The sequence below is a fragment of the Triturus cristatus genome, chromosome 8 (assembly GCF_964204655.1).
Source record: "Triturus cristatus chromosome 8, aTriCri1.1, whole genome shotgun sequence".
Taxonomy (NCBI): domain Eukaryota; kingdom Metazoa; phylum Chordata; class Amphibia; order Caudata; family Salamandridae; genus Triturus; species Triturus cristatus.
The window spans coordinates 881,749,177-881,773,153 of record NC_140591.1 but is presented as its reverse complement, the minus strand read 5'-3'; positions in this window follow the sequence as shown (position 1 = coordinate 881,773,153).

The window sequence follows — 23,977 nt, the reverse complement described above, 5'->3', positions numbered from 1 at the left end:
CTTTTTTTTTGCCTGTACAGCTTATGTAAAACCCAGGAGCAAATGGCTGACTCCCGCCTGCAGGCAACTCGGCACTAGAGATTCTAGAGAGGCCGTGCGCATACTGTAATCAGACATAAGACCATTATTTGTATGCGCTGTTACGAAATTCTTAGGTCACTCATGAGCAACTAGAAGGAGGGTACAGACAGCCCTTAGGTCACCCATCAAGAAACCGCAGACATGACTCCCTGTTTTTTTGAGTATCATCTTGGCCTCTAAATTCCAGATCCAACTAGTCATCTTACATTTCTTGCGTATTTGCACATTTGTGATTGTTGTTCAACTGTTTTTATTCCGATGATTGGCTTTTTAGCTGATTTTATTAGAAGTGTGAGCTGTCTATAACTGCATCATTGTTACCAACGCACATGCTCGTTATACAAGAGATTCTTTTAATTTTGTACACCCTCCTTTGCCCGATAGGACTGTGTGATGCAAGCTCGAATTGCATATTTGCTGTTTTTAAACATTCTTGCTCGCTATTTTAACTTTCTGGACTGCTGTTTTTTAATGTATTGTCAAGTTATTCCACATGTACTGTCCTGTCGACATGTGTGAATCTCACCCCTGAATCTTTGTTTCTTTTATGGTATTTTACCAAAATAAAGAGTTCTTGATGATGATGACTGGTATGTACTCATCACTTTCTTGTATTTCCCTAAAAGAGGACAAGTCCCGTAATCAAGCACTTCTCAAGTTGCAACCTTAGGAGGGTTGAAGTTCCCATTGTGTATTGCTTGGGTGGCTCTGTACAGTGAGCCTTTTGTGTAAGCATTCCTTATAATCCGTCTTGTATCATGTCACATCCCAATGTCCTTGCTTTGATTGATGTGATCATTGTGCCCCAGTTTTTCTGCATGTCTTTTGCCTGAAAACTCAATGTTCTGGATGCTAACGGGTGTCACGCATCGGTCTTGACCCAATAGTGCACATAGAAAGCCTCTTCCGTAGCTTAATGTCACAAGAGAGATTCACAGCTAAGTCATTTAGTATCTATGTCCAATTTAAATATCCCAATAGGCTGGCAAGATATGCAGGGTCGATGTTTCCAGTAACCTCTCATTTAGACATTCATGCATGTTTCCTCATGGGTTTTTCAAGGACTCCACAAAGGCCCCAATCTCTCCTTCTCTGTCTTACCTTGAACTGAGGAGGTGGTTCCAGCCATGGGCCTTCCTCACATTTCAGGCTAATATCATCCTCAGAGCCCATCTGCGGGTGTCCAAACAGCTGCGGAACACATGCTCTTTGCCTTTTGGGAGCAGGTACCTCCATGTTGCTCTCCATACACCCCTGAAAAGGAGCTTTAAACCTGCTCATTACTTGCCATTTGTTAGCATCTTTCTGACTCTTTTTTGCTGCCTTCTAATTCGACAGCACTTGCAAGGTGTCACATACTGCCTGATTTAACTTAACTTAATTAGTGTCCGTCCACCGATCCAACTGTCACTGGACTCAAGCTAGCCTGGCTGATGAGGGGTGAAACCAGGAAACTGGTCCTAGGATGCTTGTTTCTGGTCCAGGGAGGACCTGGACTGGTAGTTCGGGCTGGACTGTTCCCTTTGAGAGCAGGGTCAAGACTGATTTGCATACGGCTGGGTTTAAACTGGAATGGTATGGGGAGCAAGAAAATGGTGGATTTAGGCCAAGATCGCTGTACTGGGGTGAATGTTAGACAATGTTCAACATTCTGTCCATCAATTGTTCTTTTTGGCTTTTAATTCGACAGCACTTGCAAGGTGTCACATATTGCCTGATTTAACTTACCTTAATTAGTGTACGTACACCGCTCCCACTGTAATTTAAGACACTATTTTCTTTTTGCATTTTTATGTAGTGCAAACTTGACCTGACCGGAAAGAATTGGGGGCTTTACATGAGCACCAGTTACATTACACAAGTACACATCCATTTTTTATCCCAGAAGATTACATAATTTGCCCAGAATCATAGGATATTGAGGCAAAGTCACTTATTTTTTTCAGCTGGAGCCCTGCATTGTTGCAATTGTTGAGCCATTAATGCACCACTGTAGGTGGGCTTCAGGCAGTGCTGTTGTCAATCAGCAGTAGTATACAGGTTACCCATGTACTTTCACTGTTCCAATTACAAACCCTGACATGGGGACTGCGTCGCACTGGCTGAAAATCAACAGGCTTGCCAGAAGGCACCCTGTTAGTAGGACCAGCTGCATCTATGTAACCTGGTCATTTCATGCAGTTAAAAGTGTTATCAAGAATGCGGTCAGTTTGCATGCCCCATGATGATCGCTTGTGCTTTGTAATCTATCCCACTCCAATCTACCCCACTCCAATTTATTCCATTAAACCAATCTACCCCACCCCACTGTAACACAATCTACCTCATTCTAATACACCCCAATCCAATCTACACCACTCCACTACAATTCACCCTAATCTATCCCACTCTACCCCGCCTGCCCCCCCACTTTACTCCAATCTGTCCCACTGCTACATTGTACCTCAATCTATCCCACTCCACTATACCCCAATCTACCCCACTCCAATCTAACACAATCTACCTCAATCTACCCCGATACAATCTACAGTACTCCACTACAATCTACACTAATCTACCCCTCTTCACTTCACCCTAATCTACTATACTCCGGCCCAATCTACCCCGCTCCATACCACTTAAATCTAAAGCCCACTCCACTCCAAACTACCTCACACCACTCCAATCTACAACACTCCACTCAACTCCACTCTAATCTACCCCAATCTGCCTCACTCTACGCCAATCAACCCCAGTGTACCCCACTCAAATCTACCCCACTGCAATCCACAACAATCTACCACAATCTACCTCACCCCAATTTTCCCTAATCTATCCCACTCCACCCAACCCCACTCTACTCAACTCCAATCTACCCCTCACCAATTTACCCCCTTCCACTCTACTACAATAGACACCACCAAATCCACATGAAACTACCCCACCCCAAACTACCTCATTCTACCACTCTCCACCTCACTCGAAGCCAGGGCCTAAGCAAGTTTTTCAAAGTTTTATCCATTAGGGTATCCGCCACAGTTTTAAGTGACACCACCTCTATATCCCAAAACTCAGAAATGCTAGGACATGACTAGACCCTATGATTCAAATCTGCTCACACATTTCCACATCTGGCCTCTACATCCAGGTCTATTTTGCCAGTCTAAGGGGTGTGAAGTAAGCTTTGTGCACATAGTGGAACTGTGTTAGCCTAAAATGAGAATTTATGGATATTTATCTGCCTGTGTGCAGGCTCTTCTCCATTTCCCATCTGTTAAATGCTCAGTTGTATTGTCTGCCCACCATTCTTGCACATGTCCAACCTCAACTTTTCTATCCCCCTCCAGGGCTGTATATATATAATAGTTGTTAATTTTTTTCTCTAACTATCGTTAATATTTCTTGAAGTGTCTGTGTGGGCTCCGGGGCATTTGGCAACTTTGACCATATTGCTTGTTAGGCCGACGGTGGCAAGATGGCGGACGCAAACTAGAGTTTCTACATGCCTTGGCCCACGATCCCCTACCATCCATCCGCTTCCTGGCATCATGCCACCCCCATCGTAGGGCATGTGCGGAGAGTGGATCCTGAGGTCCCCGGGGTTCGTTTTGGTAGCCTGGAGGACCGCTGCAACCTGCTTAATTCTCCCGGTGGGGAAGCGCACGTGGAGAGCCGTGCATAGGGCCTCGTCTGGTGGGCCTGCGGACCCGGACGGAGCTCGCCTGCATAGCGAGAGCGGTGGCGGGTCCTCCCTGTGGTCTCTGCGGACCCCCTCACTCAAGTAATGACTAGTGAACTGCCGTCTTCGCCCGAAGGGGGACTACAGAGGTCTGGGGTGCCTGGCGACTGGGCCGCTGGTGAGGTCTTAGCGATGGGCGGTGTGGACTAAGATCAGAGTAGGGGGCGGGGTGGAGGCAGCCATCACCCTGCCCCACTTGGGGTGGCTCAGTGCGCTTTGTTGCTAGGGTCCTCCATGGAACTCATGCCTAGAAGCAGGCTACTTGCGCTAGATCCCCCAGTGGGCCTGGAGGACTAGGACTCGAGCGGTGGCAGTGAGTACCAGCAGGCACGCACTGGGGACAAGGATTAAAGCGCGAGTAAGGCTTGTGATTACGCTTTCCTCTACCCAGTGGTGGCAGGGGGTTACCCCCCCTTTGAGAAAGTTAAACCTACTTTCATGGTCACCCCTACTTTTTGCTGGTGTAATTATGTTTTACTGACTAGTCTGACTGGGATCCTACTAATCAGGACCCCAGTCTCTGTGTTTCTTCCCTAAATTGGACTAGGTGAGTACTTAGGTACGCTCCAGGTTGGCTACTAGTGTACCCTGGTAAGTTCCTAGTATATGGTACTAAGGTACCCAGGGCATAGGTACACCAGGGGTCCCCCATGGACTGCAGCATGTATTATGCCACCCATGAGAGACCACTCAAATTGTGATTACAGGCCTGCCATTGCAGCCTGTGTAAACTGGTGCTAACACTACACTTAAAACCTAAAAGTCACACCTAAGGCAAGCCTTTCAGTCCTGAAGGCAGTCCATTCTCCCGAGTTGCAAGTTCAACAGGCATAACGACATATAGAGTGGCCATGTGTCATTACGTGATGACCATCTCTAAACTGGCTGTAATGAACCCTGTCATGTTTGGTATCAAATATGTTGGAATAATACTCCCACACCGTGAACAGTGTAGGAGGTATGATTTACTGTGTGGGGGTATGATTCCATGCATGAAAAGCTCCTCCGGGAGGCCATCAGTGCTCCCAGTACCAGTCTTTCAGAACCGGACAGCAAGCTAGAGCTGCTCCCAGCCAGAGACACGTTTCTGCCCTCCTGCTGCTGAGTCAAGCTCGAGCAGGGGAAGGCAGAACAATATTTATCCTGTCGCAGTTGCCAAGGCTTGTTGACTCTCTTCTCCAGAGATCTTCGGGCTCCAAGAAGCTCCAACCTCAAGAAACTCCTGCAGCCAAGATCTTTGCCCTCACCACTTCCTCTGCACCGTGGGCAATCTTCATTGGTGAGCTGATTGAGGCCCTTTTGGGACTCCTGTGCCTTCGTCCCATGTGTCCTCCTGAGGGTCTTCTTTGGCTTCAGTGGGCTCCCCTGCTTTCTCGGGACATGCTCTGACTTGCCTGGTCATAGTGAGTCACTTGGACCTTGCTGGTCCCAACACTGCACCCTTTTCATCGACTACGTTGTTTGCCGCTGCCAAGGCTTGTTGGTGCCCCTGACAGACACTGCCCCCTTGGCCCTCGACCTCCAACGTGGGACAGCTCTTGAACAGCTCCTGGTCTTCTACAGCATTATCTGGTCCGCACAGCTGCAACTTCAAGGGCACCATCAACCTCACCTGCATACGTGGGCATTCATCTTCCGTGCTTCCTGGTCACTCCTGAGTGACATAGACTCTGTCCTCTCTGCTTGCAGGTACCTCTCATCTTGAATACACCTTTGGGTTCCACTGTACTCCTTCGTCTTCTTCTCCAGCAAAATCCTACTTTGTGGTTTACGCCGGTTTCTGACGTCACTTGACCCCTATGCACCTGGCTTCCCTGGTGTAGGTATCCTGGTTCCTGGAGTATCCACGGGTGGGGTGACTCTCCAACCGTCCATCTTCCACGGGGTTTCTTCAGGATCCGCTGGGAAGGGTCCTTCTTTAAAACTGCAACTGCGACGTACCCATAGACTTGTGTTGATCAAGCGGTTGTGTTCCTACTCTGCACACAGCCTATGTGGGGTTCCTGAGTACTTACCATGGGCGGTTCCTTGGGTGCCTAACACTTCTACATCTTCTGGGTCCATTCTTGACTTGAGTCGTGGTTCGCATTGCACTATTTTAGTATATGGTTTGTTCTCCCCCTGGAGACCACTGTGTATTTGTGGTACTTACGTGCTCTATTTCCAAATATGGTGTGTATTGTGTTTCTATCTCTGGGTAGGAGATAGTACAATTGTGTTAGTGAGTGTTTGTAATAAAATACATATTTTTATAACTACACTGTGTGATTATTTTTCAATTAACCTATACCATAAGATTAAGTACTCGTAAAACAAGCTTATTTACACTGTCTGGACTAAGCCTGAAGGCTGCTCTCCACAGCTACCACTTAGAGAGATTTCTAACGTTGTTTAAGACCACTAAAATCACAATAAGGGTTGTCTGGATTCGTGCAGGGTGCTACACTTATATAAAGAGCACCATATACTAAGCAAGCCTCTCACACCACCCATTTATGAGTGGGGTTTGAATGCTTTCTGGGTATCTGCCTTGCCCCCTGGTCCGAATAGCAACAGCGCTTCCTACAGCGAAGAGATAGCGGACAGGAGGCTCTGAAAGGCAGTGGCCTACACCATCTGGGGGGGGGGCCTTCCTGAAACTCGTAATCTTCCTCATTGGACTGCGGGGGAGACCAGACATCTTGTGCCCCTCTCCTAGATGCAAATCTTCAGCCCATGCAGAGAAGTGAGGCAGATCCAGCAGCGGTGCCCCCAGATTTTCTATATCGAATCAATACTGGGGCCCAGCAGTGCCAGCAGTATCACCCCTTACTCACATTGAGCCTATGGAGTGCCTCGTCGAGTGAGGACTGCCCGTGCCCCTCTCTCCACCAACCACTCATGTATCCTTAAGAGGTGAGGTAGGTCCCTTATCTCAGAGAACACTGGCATATGCATTTTCAAAATGCCTGCTGTACCTTGACTCGAGAGCAGCACATTGCAGGTGCGTTTTACATTGGAGCAGCGATTCCATCTTTACCCTACACCCTTCAAATGCCTTAGGAGGTGTCTTGGTGGTCTGCTGTGGCCCTTACATGACGAGCGGTCTTGCTGGCCCTCTCTTTCTCCCTCACTCTCATTTGACCTGCGCAAACCTACTGGTGCCCCTACCTTGTAAGAGCAAAATATGGGGAAGCGTGGGGGTCATGGGACCCACTCTCTTCGTGGCACAGGTGCGGAACCAGCAGCAACGCACACTGACTGCATCACATTTAGCATCAGAGCATTGCCCTCCACTGCAGCTCACTGAGGATTCACAATCAGACTCTATCACCATTACTTTGTTGAGCAGTAACTCTTCAATGGTCCAACTGAATGTCACCCCACAAACTGCAGATTTACTGGCTTAAATCTTTTATAAATAATGAAGCATACATGTTTGAATGGATGAGTCTTTCCTATCCATCCACTACTAACACCTCCCCATGGGTTGATCACCTTTACACCGACACTGGCACAAATTCTAGCCTTCTTTCCATGTTCGAACAAGCATTGGCATAGCCAATAGGTCTCGCCTTTGGGAACTTATAAGTGCTTATCGAGAGATATTGACTATGCCTATGTCTCTAAGCTGTGCTGTATAGAAGTCTGCAGCATGCTGAAAAGTTATAATAAAAAAGTGTCAGAAGCACTTTTGTTACCTTAGATATGAAAGAGAAAGCATTATGTACAACTGAACAACCATATTAAAAAAGTATTGACAATAAATAATGTCTTGAGTTTTTGTTGTCCTTTCAATGCTGGCAACTTGTATCTGCCTGTCCCAATGGTTGCTTGTTATGTTTTTTTTTGTTATCAGTGGGCATGAATAACAGGGGGGTGAAGGCCTGTCAGTCAGTCAGTTAGTGAGAGTGAGAGAGTCAGTCAGTGAGAGAGGCAGTCAGTCAGTGAGAGTGAGTCAGTCAGTAAGAGTGAGAAAGGCAGTCAGTCAGTGAGAGTCAGTGAGAGTGAGTCAGTCAGTCAGTGAGAAAGAGTGAGAGAGTCAGTCAGTCAGTGAGAGAGAGTCAGTCAGTGAGTGAGAGAGAGTGAGAGTCAGTCAGTGGGAGAATCAGTCAGTGAAAGTGAGAGAGTCAGTCAGTGAGAATGAGAGAGTCAGTCAGTTAGTGAGAGAGTTAGTCAGTGAGAGAGTGAGAGAGTCAGTCAGTCAGTCAGTGAGTGTGAGAGAGTGAGTCAGTCAGTGAGAGTGAGAGAGTCAGTCAGTGAGAGAGTGAGTCAGTCAGTGAGAGAGTCAGTCAGTCAGTGAGAGAGTCAGTCAGTCAGTCAGGGAGAGTGAGAGAGTCAGTCAGGGAGAGTGAGAGTCAGTCAGTCAGTGAGAGTCAGTCAGTCAGTGAGAGAGTGAGTCAGTCAGTCAGTGAGAGTGAGAGTCAGTCAGTGAGAGTGAGAGTCAGTCAGTGAGAGTGGGAGAGTCAGTCAGTCAATCAGTGAGAGAGAGTCAGTCAGTCAGTGAGAGTGAGAGTCAGTCAGTTAGTCAGCCAGTGTCACTCAGTTAGTGAGAGTGAGAAAGTCAGTCAGTCAGTGAAAGAGAGTGAGATAGTCAGTCAGTGAGAGAGAGTGAGAGAGTCAGTCAGTCAGTGAGAGTGAGAGAGTCAGTCAGTCAGTGATAGAGTCAGTCAGTCAGTCAGTGAGAGTGAGAGAGTCAGTCAGTCTGTGAGAGTGAGAGTCAGTCAGTCAGTCAGTGACTGTGAGTGAGAGTATTGCTGCCCCTCTCAGGCCTTTATCTCAGCATTCAGAGCTAGTTCAGTGCCCCCCTAAAATAGATTTCAGCCTCATTATTATAAATTGGCAGGATTTTGTGAATCCTACTAAATGGCCACATTGTGCGATGACAAAGACTTTTACATCAGTTCTCCTGAGATTTAGTACTTCAAATAGTACCCCAGAGAATCATGTTTCAAAATCCTCAAATTGCAGTCGTGTGGCCTCTTTGGCCTTTATGTACTTGTCCTCATCATATAATTATGCGGTAAGGGAGGCATAGCGGGTGGCAATGACGAGGCGAGTGACACTGGCTGTAGCGCCAGGACAGGGGGTCACAGATAACATGGGAAACACGTAAACGCTATTATAGCGCTTTCTGAGCGTTCTATTCTGCGCCGCAAAGAGAACTACAGTGCGCTTAGAGTGTAGCGCAGCACGTAAGGATGTGAGAGGCAAGGGAACAGAAACAGATGACCGAGGAAGATATGGAATAAAAAACGTGACTGGCCCTCCATCGAGGCGCTGCTGGAAGAATGGGGCTGTCCGGAGCTAACCAAACCCTAAAGGGCTGACCCAAAGCTGCTCTGTATGCGTTTGTTTGGTTTGTTCATGTGTTATCAGGTAAAGCTGTCTGCATCCAGGCCGAAAAATGGGTTACGGGAGACTGCTGAAGAAAGAGCTGGGGTAGTCAATAATAAATAAAGAAGGAAAGAGAGCTGAGTGAAAAGTGGACGGTCAGAAACGCCATAATGATGCATCGTGGCAGGAGGGGGAGGAGGGGTCATACTAGCAATAATGACGAAGAGAGGTTAATTGTTATGTAAATGAGAATGTCCAGTTTTTATGTAGCGCTTAATGTTGGAGAATATCCTTCTATGGCTGCTAATTAAACAAGCATTGGCATAGCCAATAGGTCTCGCCTTTGGGACCTTATAAGTGTTTAGCCATGCAACAGTTGCATAACTAAATACTTATACGGTCCCAAAAGCGAGACCTATTGGCTATGCCAAGCGGCCGTGAAAGTAAAAGTAATCGCGGTCAAGCACGGCGCGAGCGCCCGCGCACATGCACTGTAGCTCTAGGCTGGCCTGGTAGCACTTTTTGGAGCCTTCTCAATAAGTATCGCCAGACCAGCGCATGCGCTGGGTCAGGCGAGACCTAAAAACAGCAGCTCAAGATCAGCATTGAGCACTGGGTCTATCCCGGGTGAACATCCCTAAACCCCATAGTTTGAATCAGCCTGTGATCTGAGTTATTTTCTATTCAGATATGACTCGCTGTGGGCACCATTGATTGCACCTGTGTGTTACAAAGATATTAACCCCAGTTAGCAGAATTATTTAAAACTGAATGATTCAGGGAATTAATATATTAACTATATTGCACGTGTTTTTGAACTAAACAATACCGAGGCACTTCCACGTTAGGAGAGGCGGGTTCACAGAGGCTAGAAAGGTTTGCATTTTAAAGTGCTGTTAAGAATACGTTGTTATTGTCCAACTCAACAACATGCGCTCTGTCGACCTTGAAAGGATGAGACCCCAAGCCTGCCCCGCCTGGGCTCCAGGCGTTGCTTGCCAGTGGGTGGCACTCAAATTCTTGCAGTAAAAGGACTGACGGATTGAGCTGTCTCTAAGGCACGACTGAGTGCTGCTGACATGACGCATTGTAATCACTCCAATTACTTCTCCATTAGAGAACCTGGCGCCTTTGTCTTTTTGATAATATATTAAAATTCGAATCACATACGTATATGTTGCATAACCAACCCACTCGTGTAGGACTGTGCAAGAGGGAGGGCACGTTAAAAAGTGGTTGGCAGAGTTTGGTGGAGGGTTCTGCCAGGCTCCGCTGTGGTGCTGCTCGACAGATGCTACAGATGTCTCCTGCAGTCACATTAAGGGGCCGATTCCGATGGCCGGTCGGACAGCTGTCCGTAGCCTTACCCTGCGACCGACACGTACCCGGAGCCGGTCCGTCCTGTATAGGAAGTACGATGCGCATAACTGCCAAAAACACGACCGACACGTAGGCTGTGAATCAAGCCCCATTCTCCGTCCGAGCCGTAACTCCCAAAGAGGAACAGTGTCGCCCGGAAGCAGTATCCAATGCAGTTTCCGGCATGACAAGTACGATGCGTACTTCCTACGCGCCGGACGGGTTGTCACGTACGGCACGTCACAGCATCCGGAAAACAAGCATATCAGCTACGATTCGTGCCACAAATCCATACACGGCTACGAGACGGAACAGCTTGCAGTAGGTACGAGACGGAGCAACAAGCAGCGTGTACGACACGAACACATCATGAATCCCATCGCGCAGGTCATACCAGTACTCTACATCTATGACCGGATCAGGGACCGACGCCGACGGTAAGTCAGACATCAACCGCATAAACAAACGACACGTACCCGTAAAATGGCACACACACACAGGGGATACATATCCTGGCCACTAACAACAGCCCACCATAGGGGTTGCATGGCCAGCACCACTAACACCCCCACCTGTAGGGGGCCTGTTGCCCATCACCCCTGCCACCCCCACTCACAGGGGACCTGTTGCCCATCACCCCTGCCACCCCCACTCACAGGGCTTATGTTGCCCATCACCCCTGCCACCCCCACTCACAGGGCTTATGTTTCCCATCACCCCTGACACCCCCACTCAGGGCTTATGTTTCCCATCACCCCTGACACCCACACTCACAGGGGACCTTTTGCCCATCACCCCTGCCACCCGCACTCACAGGGCTTATGTTGCCCATCACCTCTGCCACCCCCACTCACAGGGCTTATGTTTCCCATCACCCCTGCCACCCCCACTCACAGGGGACCTGTTGACAATCACCCCTGCCACCCCCACTCACAGGGCTTATGTTGCCCAACACCCCTGCTACCCCCACTCATAGGGGACCTGTTGCCCATCACCCCTGCCACCCCCAGCTATAGGGGACCTGTTACCCATCACCCCTGCCACCCCCACTCACAGGGCTTATTTTGCCCATCACCCCTGCCACCCCCACTCACAGCGGACCTGTTGCCCATCACCCCTGCCACCCCCACTCACAGGGCTTATGTTTCCCATCAACCCTTCCACCCCCACTCACAGGGGACCTGTTTCCTATCACTCCTGCCACCCCCACTCACAGGGCTTATGTTGCCCATCACCCCTGCCACCCCCACCCACAGGGCTTATGTTGCCCATCACCCCTGCCACCCCCAATCACAGGGCTTATGTTTCCCATCAACCCTGCCACCCACACTCACAGGGGACCTGTTTCCTATCACTCCTGCCACCCCCACTCACAGGGCTTATGTTGCCCATCACCCCTGCCACCCCCACCCACAGGGCTCCTGTTGCCCATCACCCCTGCCACCCCGAGCCATAGGGGACCTGTTGCCCATCACCCCTGCCAACCCCACTCACAGGGCTTATGTTGCTTGCCCATCACCCCTGCCACACCCACTCATAGGGCTTATGTTGCCCATCACCCCTGCCACCCCCACTCACAGAGCTTATGTTGCCCATCACCCCTGCCACCCACACCCATAGGGGGCCTATTGCCTATCACCCCTGCCACCCCCACTCACAGGGCTTATGTTGCCCATCACCCCTGCCACCCCCACCCACAGGGGACCTGTTGGCCATTACCCCTGCCATTCCCAGCCATAGGATGGGTGATGCGCAACACATCCAGCATACGCAAACATCAGGTATGTCCGCAAAATACATCCCCCACGACATCATGACAACAGTGTGTAGTCTGTGACAAATGCCCACAACAGTGAATATGGCTACGAGCATACAATGTAAGTAACAGCACATGTGAGACCAACACATGAGTGTGACATACACAAGGCAAGCATCACCATAGCACTGCAACAATGTAAAAAGAACACCCCTCACTGTGTAGAACAGAAGTCAAGTGGGGGCTCACAAAATGCAGCAGATGTGGAGCATTGTGGTGATGGGGACCAAACCCCCCTCAACACAGTGACCAAAAGGTAAGTGTCATCATGTTCAAAGCTTCAAATAACAAACAGCATGTATGATCTCTGCTCCCAACACATCAAACACTTCTGGGGGAAAATAGTGGTTGTGTACCATACACACAGAGATGTGTTGAGGCAAACAGTGCTGTGAAAACATAACACTCTCGGCCATGTGCAGACAAGCACCACACATGGGGGCTGACAATGCACACAACGTACAATGACACAACAGCAGAAGTGACCATCACCAAGCATGCACACATCTCGAAAATAGACACACCAACCAAAACAACATGTGTAGACTGTAGGTATCAGCTCACTAACTCACATTCCATGCCAGCAATGGCACCCAACAACCAGGATGAATATGCACAATGATGTGAAATGACTCACAGGGACAGCATGCAAAATCTCAGAAACAGCATCCAGACAAAGGCCCACAACAGCAATACCAATGCACTGGTGCAGATGCACAAACACAAACAGGCAAACTCACACTGCACATCGGACACAACATGTGTGTGTGTGTGTCACAGTATCCACAGGCAACTACACAACACATGAGAGGGGCTGAACCACAGTGACACAGATGTGGACACAGTGCCATACAAAAGTAAACCATCATTGGGACACCCTCAGTGGGCAATCAGGCGTTGGGAGATGAGAGGGAGCACAACAGACACATGTGACACTAGCTGGAATGAACAGCAACTAACACAGCAAGAGACTGACACACAACAGCACAATCCCCAGGGACAAGACATTGGTGTGACACAAGCATGCATGACACCTCCACTGTGATGACAAAGGCAGATGTCATACAAACTGGGAAACCCAGACATGTGTCCTGTGCCACAAACGTACATCACACATACACAAACACAAATCATTCAGCATGGCCCCTCATCCATGGACAAACGGGAGCTAAGGGACCATCCATGCAAACATTCACATCAGTCCACCATCAACACCACACACCGGAACTGCAACAATGTGTATCTGTGAAGCCCACATGGACAGGTGACATTGCACATGCCCACATGACAAACACAGGAATGTTGGCAAGAACTAAGGTGCACACACACATCACACAAGGACTGTTTACAACCCTGGGGAATGACAAACACACTGCACAGTATGCGGTACATTGCCATGACCTCAAAGCTCATGTGACCTTCACAATCCCTGCCACTGTCCTAGGACTATGCAGATGCCAAGGAGGAACACAAGGCACCCATGCTGACATCTGCCAGCATCGCTGCCGTGAACCTGACAAGTGGGAGCAGTCAAACACACATACAAATGTCTCAATCACTGAAAACTACCACCTATGGACAACTACATGATATTGCGAACAAACAAGTGCCTTGAGGAACCCTCACTGTATCCCATCTGTGTCTTGACAACATCATCAACACTCAGAACTGACAAATCACAATGATGATACACCAATTAACAGGCCATGTCACTGGACAACACACTAACTTGAGGGGACACAACTCCTGTGGGAGCCCAGCTGTGCCAAACATATTCACCGCAAGTCCCACTCATGTCTGCAGAACACTTGGTCAGTCAGCCATCAGTTACCGCACAATGAAGGCTCTGGTCACAACAGCCTGGGTACGTGAGTCTCCCTTAAGTCATCTGCACATACTCAATACATATGTACAGCAAGTTGCACAGAGGACTCAGTTGCTCCTATACCAATGATGCCCACACCTGTAGGGCCAGTAGTGATGAGCACGAAGTATGTGGAAGTGACAATTTGGGCAATGGAAGCACATCATATGTGCAGGGGTGCAAGACACAGATGTGACCATGGCAATTAAATGCTCACAGAGAGATGTACACAAATGGTTGATCCAGACACACCCAGGTAGCTGCAAAGGTTGACATGGATACCCACCAGAATAGGATACATATCTCATGGACCACAGGGAGTACCTCACATCAACACATCAGTATGCAACATTGTAAACCAAGCATTACAGGTGCAAGGGCATCTAAAACAACCTCAACATGATTTACAGATAAATCAAGTTCACAGGTACAAAGTAAAAAGCTTTATTCAGCATATGAAAAGTGAAACGTCTGTTCCAACAAAAGGCCAATGGCCAGTCCATGTCCAAAGGGCAAGGAGTGAACTAGAGTCACAAATTCAGTATATGAAATTCGAAACGTCTGTGCAACCAAAAGGCCAATGGCCGGTCCATGTCAAATTGCCAAGGAGTGAACTAGAGTGACAACTGTCACACCTTGCTTGCCTGCACTGCTACGGACCGGGGTCATCCCCTCGGAGGGGCATACATGGGGGCAGGCCAGGCACCGCAGGGACAGCATCAGGGTGCAGCAGAAGGAGGCAGTGAAGAGGTGGGGGATGCAGGCGAGACACTTGCAACTGCAGTGGAGATGACTGAAGTGGTGGGTGCTGTCACAACTGTGTGGCACAAGTCAGATGGGATGGGTGCCGGCACAACTCCAGTGGGCAGGTCAGATGGAGTGGATTGGCTCACCACTGCAGTGCCCAAGTCAGACGGGGTGGGCGTGGACTCCAAAGCAGTGCCTACATCCATGGGAGCGCAATGGGGGACAGGTGAGGTCTGCAGGGCAGGGGGTGGTGACACGGTCCCCACATCAGTGGCAGCAACTGTCTGACCAGGTGTGGAGGAGCAAGTGCTAGGGGGGGATGGCCTTAGCATTTTGGGGATGGTGTATCTGTGTGTGGGGGAACCCGGGGCAGGGAGTGGCGGGGGATCCTCTGGAGTGGTAGCCTGAGGGATGGAGAACGGAGACTTTGCCTTGGAGCTGCGTGCTGGCGGGGGGTCTTGCTCTTCTTGCGCCGGGGGGACTTGCGGGTGGGTGTCTCGGTCGGAGTGCGCCTTGGGGAGGGTGCCCGGGTGTGAGGGGCACTCCCTTCTGTGTGTGGGGACTTCCTCTTCCCCTTGTAATCAGGATCTGCTGGGTCGGTGGGGAAGAGGCCAAGGTCACAGAGGAAGAGCTTCTGGGGGGATGGGGTTGCAGGTGAGGCAAGGGAAGGGTGCTGAGAGGGAGAGGTCTCGGAGGACTGTGGAGTGGTTGTGGATGACTGTGTGTGTGTCAGCAAACCAGCCCCTGTGAGTGTGGAATCAGTCCCCTGCGCTTACATGTGTGCACGTCTAGCCCTTGGTTTGGGGGTTTCTGTGCTTTGGACAGGTAGTGTGCTAGGAATTGTGGGTGCTGCAGGGGTAGGAGGGGTGTGGGACTGTTGGAGGAGGGACACTGCTGCCGTCAGGGAGGAGGCCACGGACTGGTTGGTCCTCTGTAGGGCAGACATGCCAGAGGAAATGCCCTCCATGAATGACACCAGTTGTGTCAACAGACCTGTGTGTGCATGGAGGACCTTCAGCATCGACGTCTGCCCCACATGCATCTGTCTAAGTAAGTCCACAGACTCCTAACTCAGGGCTGCAGGGGACACAGGGGCAGGGGGTGCGGTGCCTGGAACAAAGGAGACATGCTCACGAACACGGGAGACCACAAGGACCACTGGGATGGGAGCCAATGGGAGGGGGGTGGTGGTGGTGGTGGCGGTGGTGGAGACAGCCTTGCTAGCTGGGGTTTGGGGGCTGACACCCGCCTCCACAGGGGAGTCATCCTCAGAGCTGCTGTGGCCTTCAGCTGGGGGGGACGGTGCTGACGACCCCTCTGTGTGGCTGAAATCACCCTCCGTGCCACTGGGTCCACCTGACTCCTCTCCTTCTGTCCCTGTAAGGCTCTGTGGCTCCTCCTGTTCCATGGAGCTGTCCCCTCCTGTGGCCGTGGATGTATCTGGATAGGAATAGGAAGTAACAGAACAACATCAGTCACCTGCACCGACTGCACACACCATAGTGAGTACATCACATCACAGGGCAAGCCCTGGCATCATCAGCTGAACACAGCTCAAAGTGCCAACACTGTTTAGAATAAGACAATTGTAATTTCCAACATTAACCATGGCACACATATCCCTCCTTGACTTGCACACATATGTCTGTTGCATGTTGGATGCTAATACCCCAATGTGCCAACATGCACCACCCACACCTCATTTGGACATGCAAGTGAACATGTTGGAGTATGTCACTGTACACACAGCACATCTCTTGCTACTGACTCAGTACAGGTGTCCAGATGAAGGGATGGGCAGAGACTCATTTCACATGCGTGTGATGCATGCCAGCAACACACACTATGATGTTCTCATGACCTGATGGGCAATGCCACAATGGGGTGCATGGTGCACACTTGAACACAAGGCAGGCTCACTCATAGCAAGTTCAATGCCATGGCACTGGGATGCCCTGTAAGTCAGTCAACACTGTCTCCTGTCACAGGGGCAGGGCATCCAGACAACAACAATATGCAGTGACTCACAATCCTAGCTCAGGGGCAAATCTGACTCTGCAGATGACCGGCACACTTGCCCATCCCATGCAAACAACATATCCAGGACCCAGAAGACCCACATCATGAAAATCAGACATATGAGTCTCAGCAAACACGAATCCATGTACATTAACACATCACAGTCTGCCATGCATATAACCCAGCTGCATGAGGGACAGAGTTGCATACACCATTGTTCACTGTCAGATGCTCACACACCTATATGTCACACAGGTCTTGTCTCCCACAGTCACATTGCAGATGTCATGCTGACCCTCGGAATCATGGACACCCCAGTTGTACGTAACAACAAGTCACACCCTAATGACACAGAGGCACACACCTGAGGGCACATGTCACAAAGACTAAGTGAAACAGTGTTTTGCCCCGGACAGTAGTCAGGTGGCTAAGCAATTGTGGCATACTTGCCGTACCTACTCCTGATGCCCAAAAATTGGAGTACCCTGCTGCATGGTTTTGTATTGAATACCCAAGAAACATGTTGCGAGTCAGACCAGCAATTGGTACACATCTCAAGGGCACACACAGTTCACATGTCAGATCTCAGGCATTGTGTAAACAATTGACCCACCCATGACACACACAACAGAGTCACGGGAACTGATGCTGACTGGTACCTGATACATAGCTGACTGCAGGGACACAGTGCCCTAGTGACACAATCCAAAGACTGTAGGGGCCACACCTGTGGAACAGATGAGGAGGGTGCATCACACAGATGATTACCTACATAATGTGGAAGTGTGACCCGGACAAAAGACTGTTATTTGCATGTCAGACATAGTACACAGATCAGGCATGGACTTACTCCCTTCCTGCTGCTGTCTGGACTTCAGCTGCCTATCCAGGTCCGGGAAGACCACTGCCAGTATCCGGAGCATGTGGGGAGTCAGGGTCCGGTGTCCGCCCCTCCTGCGTGGAAGTGACAGCTTCAGCTGGACTCTAGCTATCCTCTGGGTCCAGCCCGAAGGTCCTGCCACCTCTACTGGCAGTTGCGGATCCGGCGCTTGTAGACGCCCACAGAACGAACAGCCCTGGTGATGGTCAGCCAGATCTCCTGCTTCTGGTGGGCATCAACCTGTGAGGAGGACAAAGTGAAAAGTACATTAACACACATGCCCGAGATTTGTGCAGCACACAATTAGATATACATGTCATCATCACAAAGGGAAAATAATTACACAGGTAGTGCAACCCTGGGGAATGAAAATTCACATGCATGTCTGACATGTTAACAATGCATGGATAGTTTAAGCTGGCAAAAATGCACTTTAGCAGCAGGAAAAATATTCAGTACATGTCCCTACACACTTTGGGGGATGAAAGTAGTCAGTGATAATGCTTGCCACTGCTGTACACACTGCTAGTACTGCTAGTCAGACAAAACGCTTAATTAGGAAGGCAGTGGACAGCACACTCACCTGCTCCCCTGGTGTCCCATAGAGCTTTCTGTACTCTGGAAGGAGCCCGTCCAGCAGGGCCTGGTTCTCCTCCTCAGTGAAGGCTGGGGCCCTCTCCAGTGTACGTGCCATAGCAGGAGCCAGAGGATGCAGAGACAGCAGCAGTGGTAGCAGGAATGTGGTCCAGTGGCATGTAGTGCAGGCAAGTGAGCTCCCTGGGGTCCAGCCAGCCTTATATCAGTGCTGCAGAGGCAGACTCTGTGCCATGTGTCCAAAGTGATAGGTCCAACACGGCTGCATTCTATGAATCTGGCCAATCCATTTAAAAGTAAGACTCGTACACGCCTTCCGCATCGTTCAAATCTTCACCTTCATGGAACACTTGAAATTGCAACATTGTTGCAGGCATCCAACTGAATTTCCAGTGCACAACTCGTACAAGTTTTGAATCCGCATCCGTCTCCATGACAGTCCTGAGCCAATGGTTGCGCCCGGCTCGTTCAACTGATTGTACAACGCGTATTTTGAATGTACACATGCACCCGTCTCCATACGATTCAATGGCCAAGGCATCCGCACGGCTCGAACATGACCCATGCAATGCGTACGAATTGTCACTCGCGTCGGACCTCATTGCATTCAATGACAATGCGTACACACGGCTCGGACATGACCCGTGCAATGCGTACGCATTGTCACCCGCGTCGGACCTCATTGCATTCAATGACAATGCGTACGCATTGTCACCCGCGTCGGACCTCATTGCATTCAATGACAAGGCATACGCACGGCTCGGACATGACCCGTGCAATGCGTACGCATTGTCACCCGCGTCCGACCTCATTGCATTCAATGACAAGGCGTACGCACAGCTCGGACATGACCCGTGCAATACGTACGCATTGTCACCCGCGTCGAACCTCATTGCATTCAATGACAAGGCGTACGCACGGCTCGGACATGACCCGTGCAATGCGTACGCATTGTCACCCGCGTTGGACCTCATTGCATTCAATGACAAGGCGTACGCACGGCTCGGACATGACCCGTGCAATACGTACGCATTGTCATCCGCGTCGGACCTCATTGCATTCAATGACAAGGCGTACGCACGGCTCGGAAATGACCCGTGCAATGCGTACGCATTGTCACCCACGTCGGACCGCATTAGTGTGACTATTAGACGGATGCAACACACATATACTGCCCATGGACACCTGCCACACTATAGCATTGCCCACACAGTGTCCCATGGCATGTGAGGCTGCTTTCCCTAGCTGTTTGAGGGGGCCACAGCAGTTTTTTTGTCTGGCACTTTGTGCAGCCACTCCCAGGATGTTATCTTGTACATGGGGAGAGAGTCCTTTGTGTGTTGTGCACATTAGCACTGTGATGTGCAATTGGACAGTAATTGGCATGAGTTAAGGCCACAGTGTCAGGTTGGATATGTTTGGGGCATGTCACATACACCCTGAGTCCTGGGGGTATTGGCATGTACTTCACAGTGAGACCTGTAGCCCCAATACTGATGTGCACCCACAGTCTGTGTGCATGTTGTGTCTCAGATGTGTCTGATCACATGTTACCAATGGGTGACAGTCTCCACATCCATGTGGTATATGCATCAACCTTGATGGGGTGTGTGTCTAAGAGATGTACATGTAGGCCGGCATGGACAACAGTGGCCACTACCTGTGGGACTTATGCTTGCCTTGTGGTGTGTACGTGCTACGCCATGTCCATTGCTGTGTTGATGTGGCAATACAGGGAGCCTGGGTTTCTGCATGGCAAAGATCTGTGATGCCTGGGAGACATGAGTACTCATTAGTCACTGGGGTGGGTTTTTTGAACGTCGCAGCAGCACATAGGTTGGGTGACACAGCCACATGATTAGCTCATTGCACTACATGGGACTCATGTGGACATGTGGAATTGAGATGTGAGGTGGTGGTCTTGTAGGTGACATATGTGTCCATGACCAACAGCACACACCTCAGTACATTGTGTAATGTCATGAACTAGCATGTGAGAGTGATCGTGGTCATGGCCACTTGGGGGGATGTACTGACAATCTTCCTTTGTGCATCTCTGTACTGCAGGGCACCAGCTGTGCATTGTCAGTTCCAGGACCTCGCAACCATGCAGGAACGTGACAGCATCAGACGGTACCGCTTCACCAGGCCACTGATTGAGGAGTTGGCGGAGCAGTCGGCGCCACATCTACTACCTGGCCGGACATACCCTACAACACTGACCCCAGAGGTGAAGGTGATGGCAGCCCTGCACTTCTTTGCTACTGGTACCTTCCAGTACACTGTGGCTACTGCTGGTGGTATGTCGCAAACGATGTTTAGTTGGGTGCTACGCAATGTCTTGGAGGGGATGTTGCAATTCATCGACCTGTATATCAAGTTCCTGAGCCAAGATGAACTCCCTGAAATTAAGGATGCCTTTTATACACAGGGGAGGATGCCAAACGTCATTGGATCCATTGACGGGACACATGTTGCCCTGATACCACCACAGGCACATGAGCAGGCATACCGTAACAGGAAGCACTACCATTCAATCAATGCTCTGGTGGTCTGTCTTGCTGACATGTTGATCACACATGTGTGTGCACGGTTCCCTGGTTCGGCGCACGATGCCTACATAATGAGGAGTAGTCACATTGCAACGCTGATGTCACAGATGCCAGCTCAGCGTGCCTGGCTTGTCGGTGTGTACTGACTGTTTCTCATTGTGTGCGTTTGTCATTGTTGTATTCCACACTCCTACCAAACTCATCTACTTGTTCATTTTTGTGTGTGTAGGTGACTCCGGATACCCCAACATGCCGTGGTTGCTGACACCCCTCAGGAACCCTGTGACACCAGCCGAGCTGCGCTACAATGAGGCACATGGTCGGAGCAGGAGGGTGATTGAGCGGACATTCGGCCTCCTGAAAAGCCGCTTTCGCTGCTTGGACATGACCAGAGGGGCCCTCCCTTATGAGCCTGCAAAGGTGTGCAAAATAATACTGGTCTGCTGCATGCTACACAACATGGCGGTGCGGAAGGAGGTGCCTCTCATCCTGGATGAGGATGACGACGACCAACGTCCGGCACCTGTGGAGGATCCCGGCCTAGGCCAGGATGCCAGTGATGATGAAGATGATGGTGACGTCCGCTCCCAGCTCATCAACAACTTCTTCACCTGAAAGTGAGTTTCCAGGAATGTGTTGAGCCAGCTCTGTTGCTGTCTGAATGTGTCTGTGTGCCACTTGACTGGATGCGTGCTGTGATGTGTCCATTCAGGTGGTGTGTACTCCACAATAGGGTAGTACTGCTAACTAGTGTTTTTGTAGGTGTTTTGCAACATGTTTTGTGCATGTGTATTGCATTTCTCTCCTGTTCGTCTGTGCTTTTGACTGTATCTTGTCTGTCCTTCCCAGGGTCCTTTGCCTGTTGTGTGGTCAACACTGACCCCCAACACCCAGAAGCCAACACCAGTGTGGAAGTTGAGAATTCGCATCAACTGATGTACCACACATTCCTGGACTTCCATTCTCCAAAACATTGTGAGCGTGTGTCCACTGTTACGTAGAATTACCGTGCAACCCTCCTCCCTGGGTAGTCGCCCTCGAACGCCTGACATTGGAAGGCTAGGCTGACTGTTTGGGACTACCACCATCTTGGGTGGAACAAGCAGCCAACGGTCTAGCTGTCATGAATAATACTGTATAAATGAAGCAGCTTGTGCGCACACGCAGCGGACGCGCGCCGCGGGCGCGCAAGGCAAGCCCGTCTGCGCCCGTCCACGCCCATACAAGCCCTAAGCCAGGAAGGGCTGCACAAATCATTTCCCCCTCCATTATGCCCTGTATAACGTATTCCGCTACAGACCTACTAGACATTAGGTCTAGGGCTGTTCCCCAGTCATCATCCATGACTAGTTGCCCAAACACTTTTCCTTGCAACCTGGAAGGACCAGTAACATGTTATATCTGCCGCTTATGCTGCAAATCAAACACACCGGCTGATGCTGATCAGCTCGAGTCTGACCAACCCACTCCAAAATACCTTCTATGCAATGTCAGGTCGCTGGCTAAGCATGCAATTGAAATTTGGGACAGGATCCACGCTTGTTCCCCAGATTTATGTTTTCTGACCGAAACCTGGCTAAACCCCACCAACCTCCCTCAGATTAACCTTGCCATACCTGACGGATATAAATGTATCCACCTGGATAGACAGGGAAAACAGGGGGGTGGAATCGCTATTGCTTTTAAGGATTGCCTGACCGTCAAATGGACGGAGTCACATAATACGGACGGCCTGGAGCTGGGCTTTTTCAGAGTCACTAGGTCGCACTCGGACTGCTGGGACGGGGCCCTGCTTTATCGCCCTCCAGGACCCAGGTCCCATTTCGCTAACGACTTAATTGAACTAATTGCTACAAAGGCCTTAGCCTCCAGCAACTTTATGCTGCTCGGAGATTTTAATTTTCACGGTGAAGACTTGCTGAACCCTGAGGTGACTCACCTACTAAGCAGCCTATCGCAAATTTGCCTTTCCTTACTGTCTACCGACCCCACGCATAAGTCAGGGCATGCCCTAGACCTGATCTTTACCAACATCAGGCAACTATTTGTCCTTTCTCCCCTCCCCCTAACATGGTCCGACCACTTCATGGTCCCTTTCTCCACACAACGGCGATTTGCAACGGTTCAAGCTCGACCTGGACCGCAATCCAAGCAACTCCGTAGACATTGGAATAACCTATCCCCAGAGGCCTTTGAGGCAGCCTATCAGGCATACCCTCACATAGCTCCCATGGCAGATTCCTCGGTCCCGGACCTTCCGAGGAACTTTAATTCCAGATTAACCCAGACTTTTGATGCTGTGAACCCGGGAAAAAAAATTTCCCCCTCTAAACAACGGCTATCAGCCCCATGGTACACAGGCGAACTCGCCATGGAAAAGTCAAAATGCAAGGCCCTGGAGAGACGCTGGAGATACAGTAAAACATCTTTAGATAGACATACCTTTAAGCTGTCCCAATCCGAATACCATCAAAATATAAAAAAAGCAAGGAAATCGTTTATTTTACATCAAATAGACCAGGCCACAAATTCATCAAAAACACTATTTAATATAGTTAGAGACTTTGTCTCACCCCAAGCATGCAGGTCACCCCAACTGGAATCTCAGGACCTTTGCAACTCCCTTGCTACACACTTTCAGGATAAAATAACTCGGATCTACGATAATTTCCCTACAGCTCCAATCCGGTCCTCAACCTTTGGTAGGAGCTTTGAAGAGAATCATCGATCAGTTTCCACTAATCTCACTCAATTTCAACCCCTTTCCACAACGGATGTCTTTAAACTTATATCTTTAGCCAAATCAGGCTCCCCGAGCGATCTGTGCCCCGCCAGAATCATGGCCCTGTTAGCTACAAGTTGCACCTTAGAAATACAAAAAATGTTCAACTCCTCCATCAGATCAGTTATCATTCCCCAAGCCTGGAAGGAAGCGTTTGTCCGCCCCATCCTTAAGAAACCAGCTGCTGACCCTCTCATACTGGATAATTATCGTCCTATATCTCTACTACCCTTACTAGGTAAACTCCTG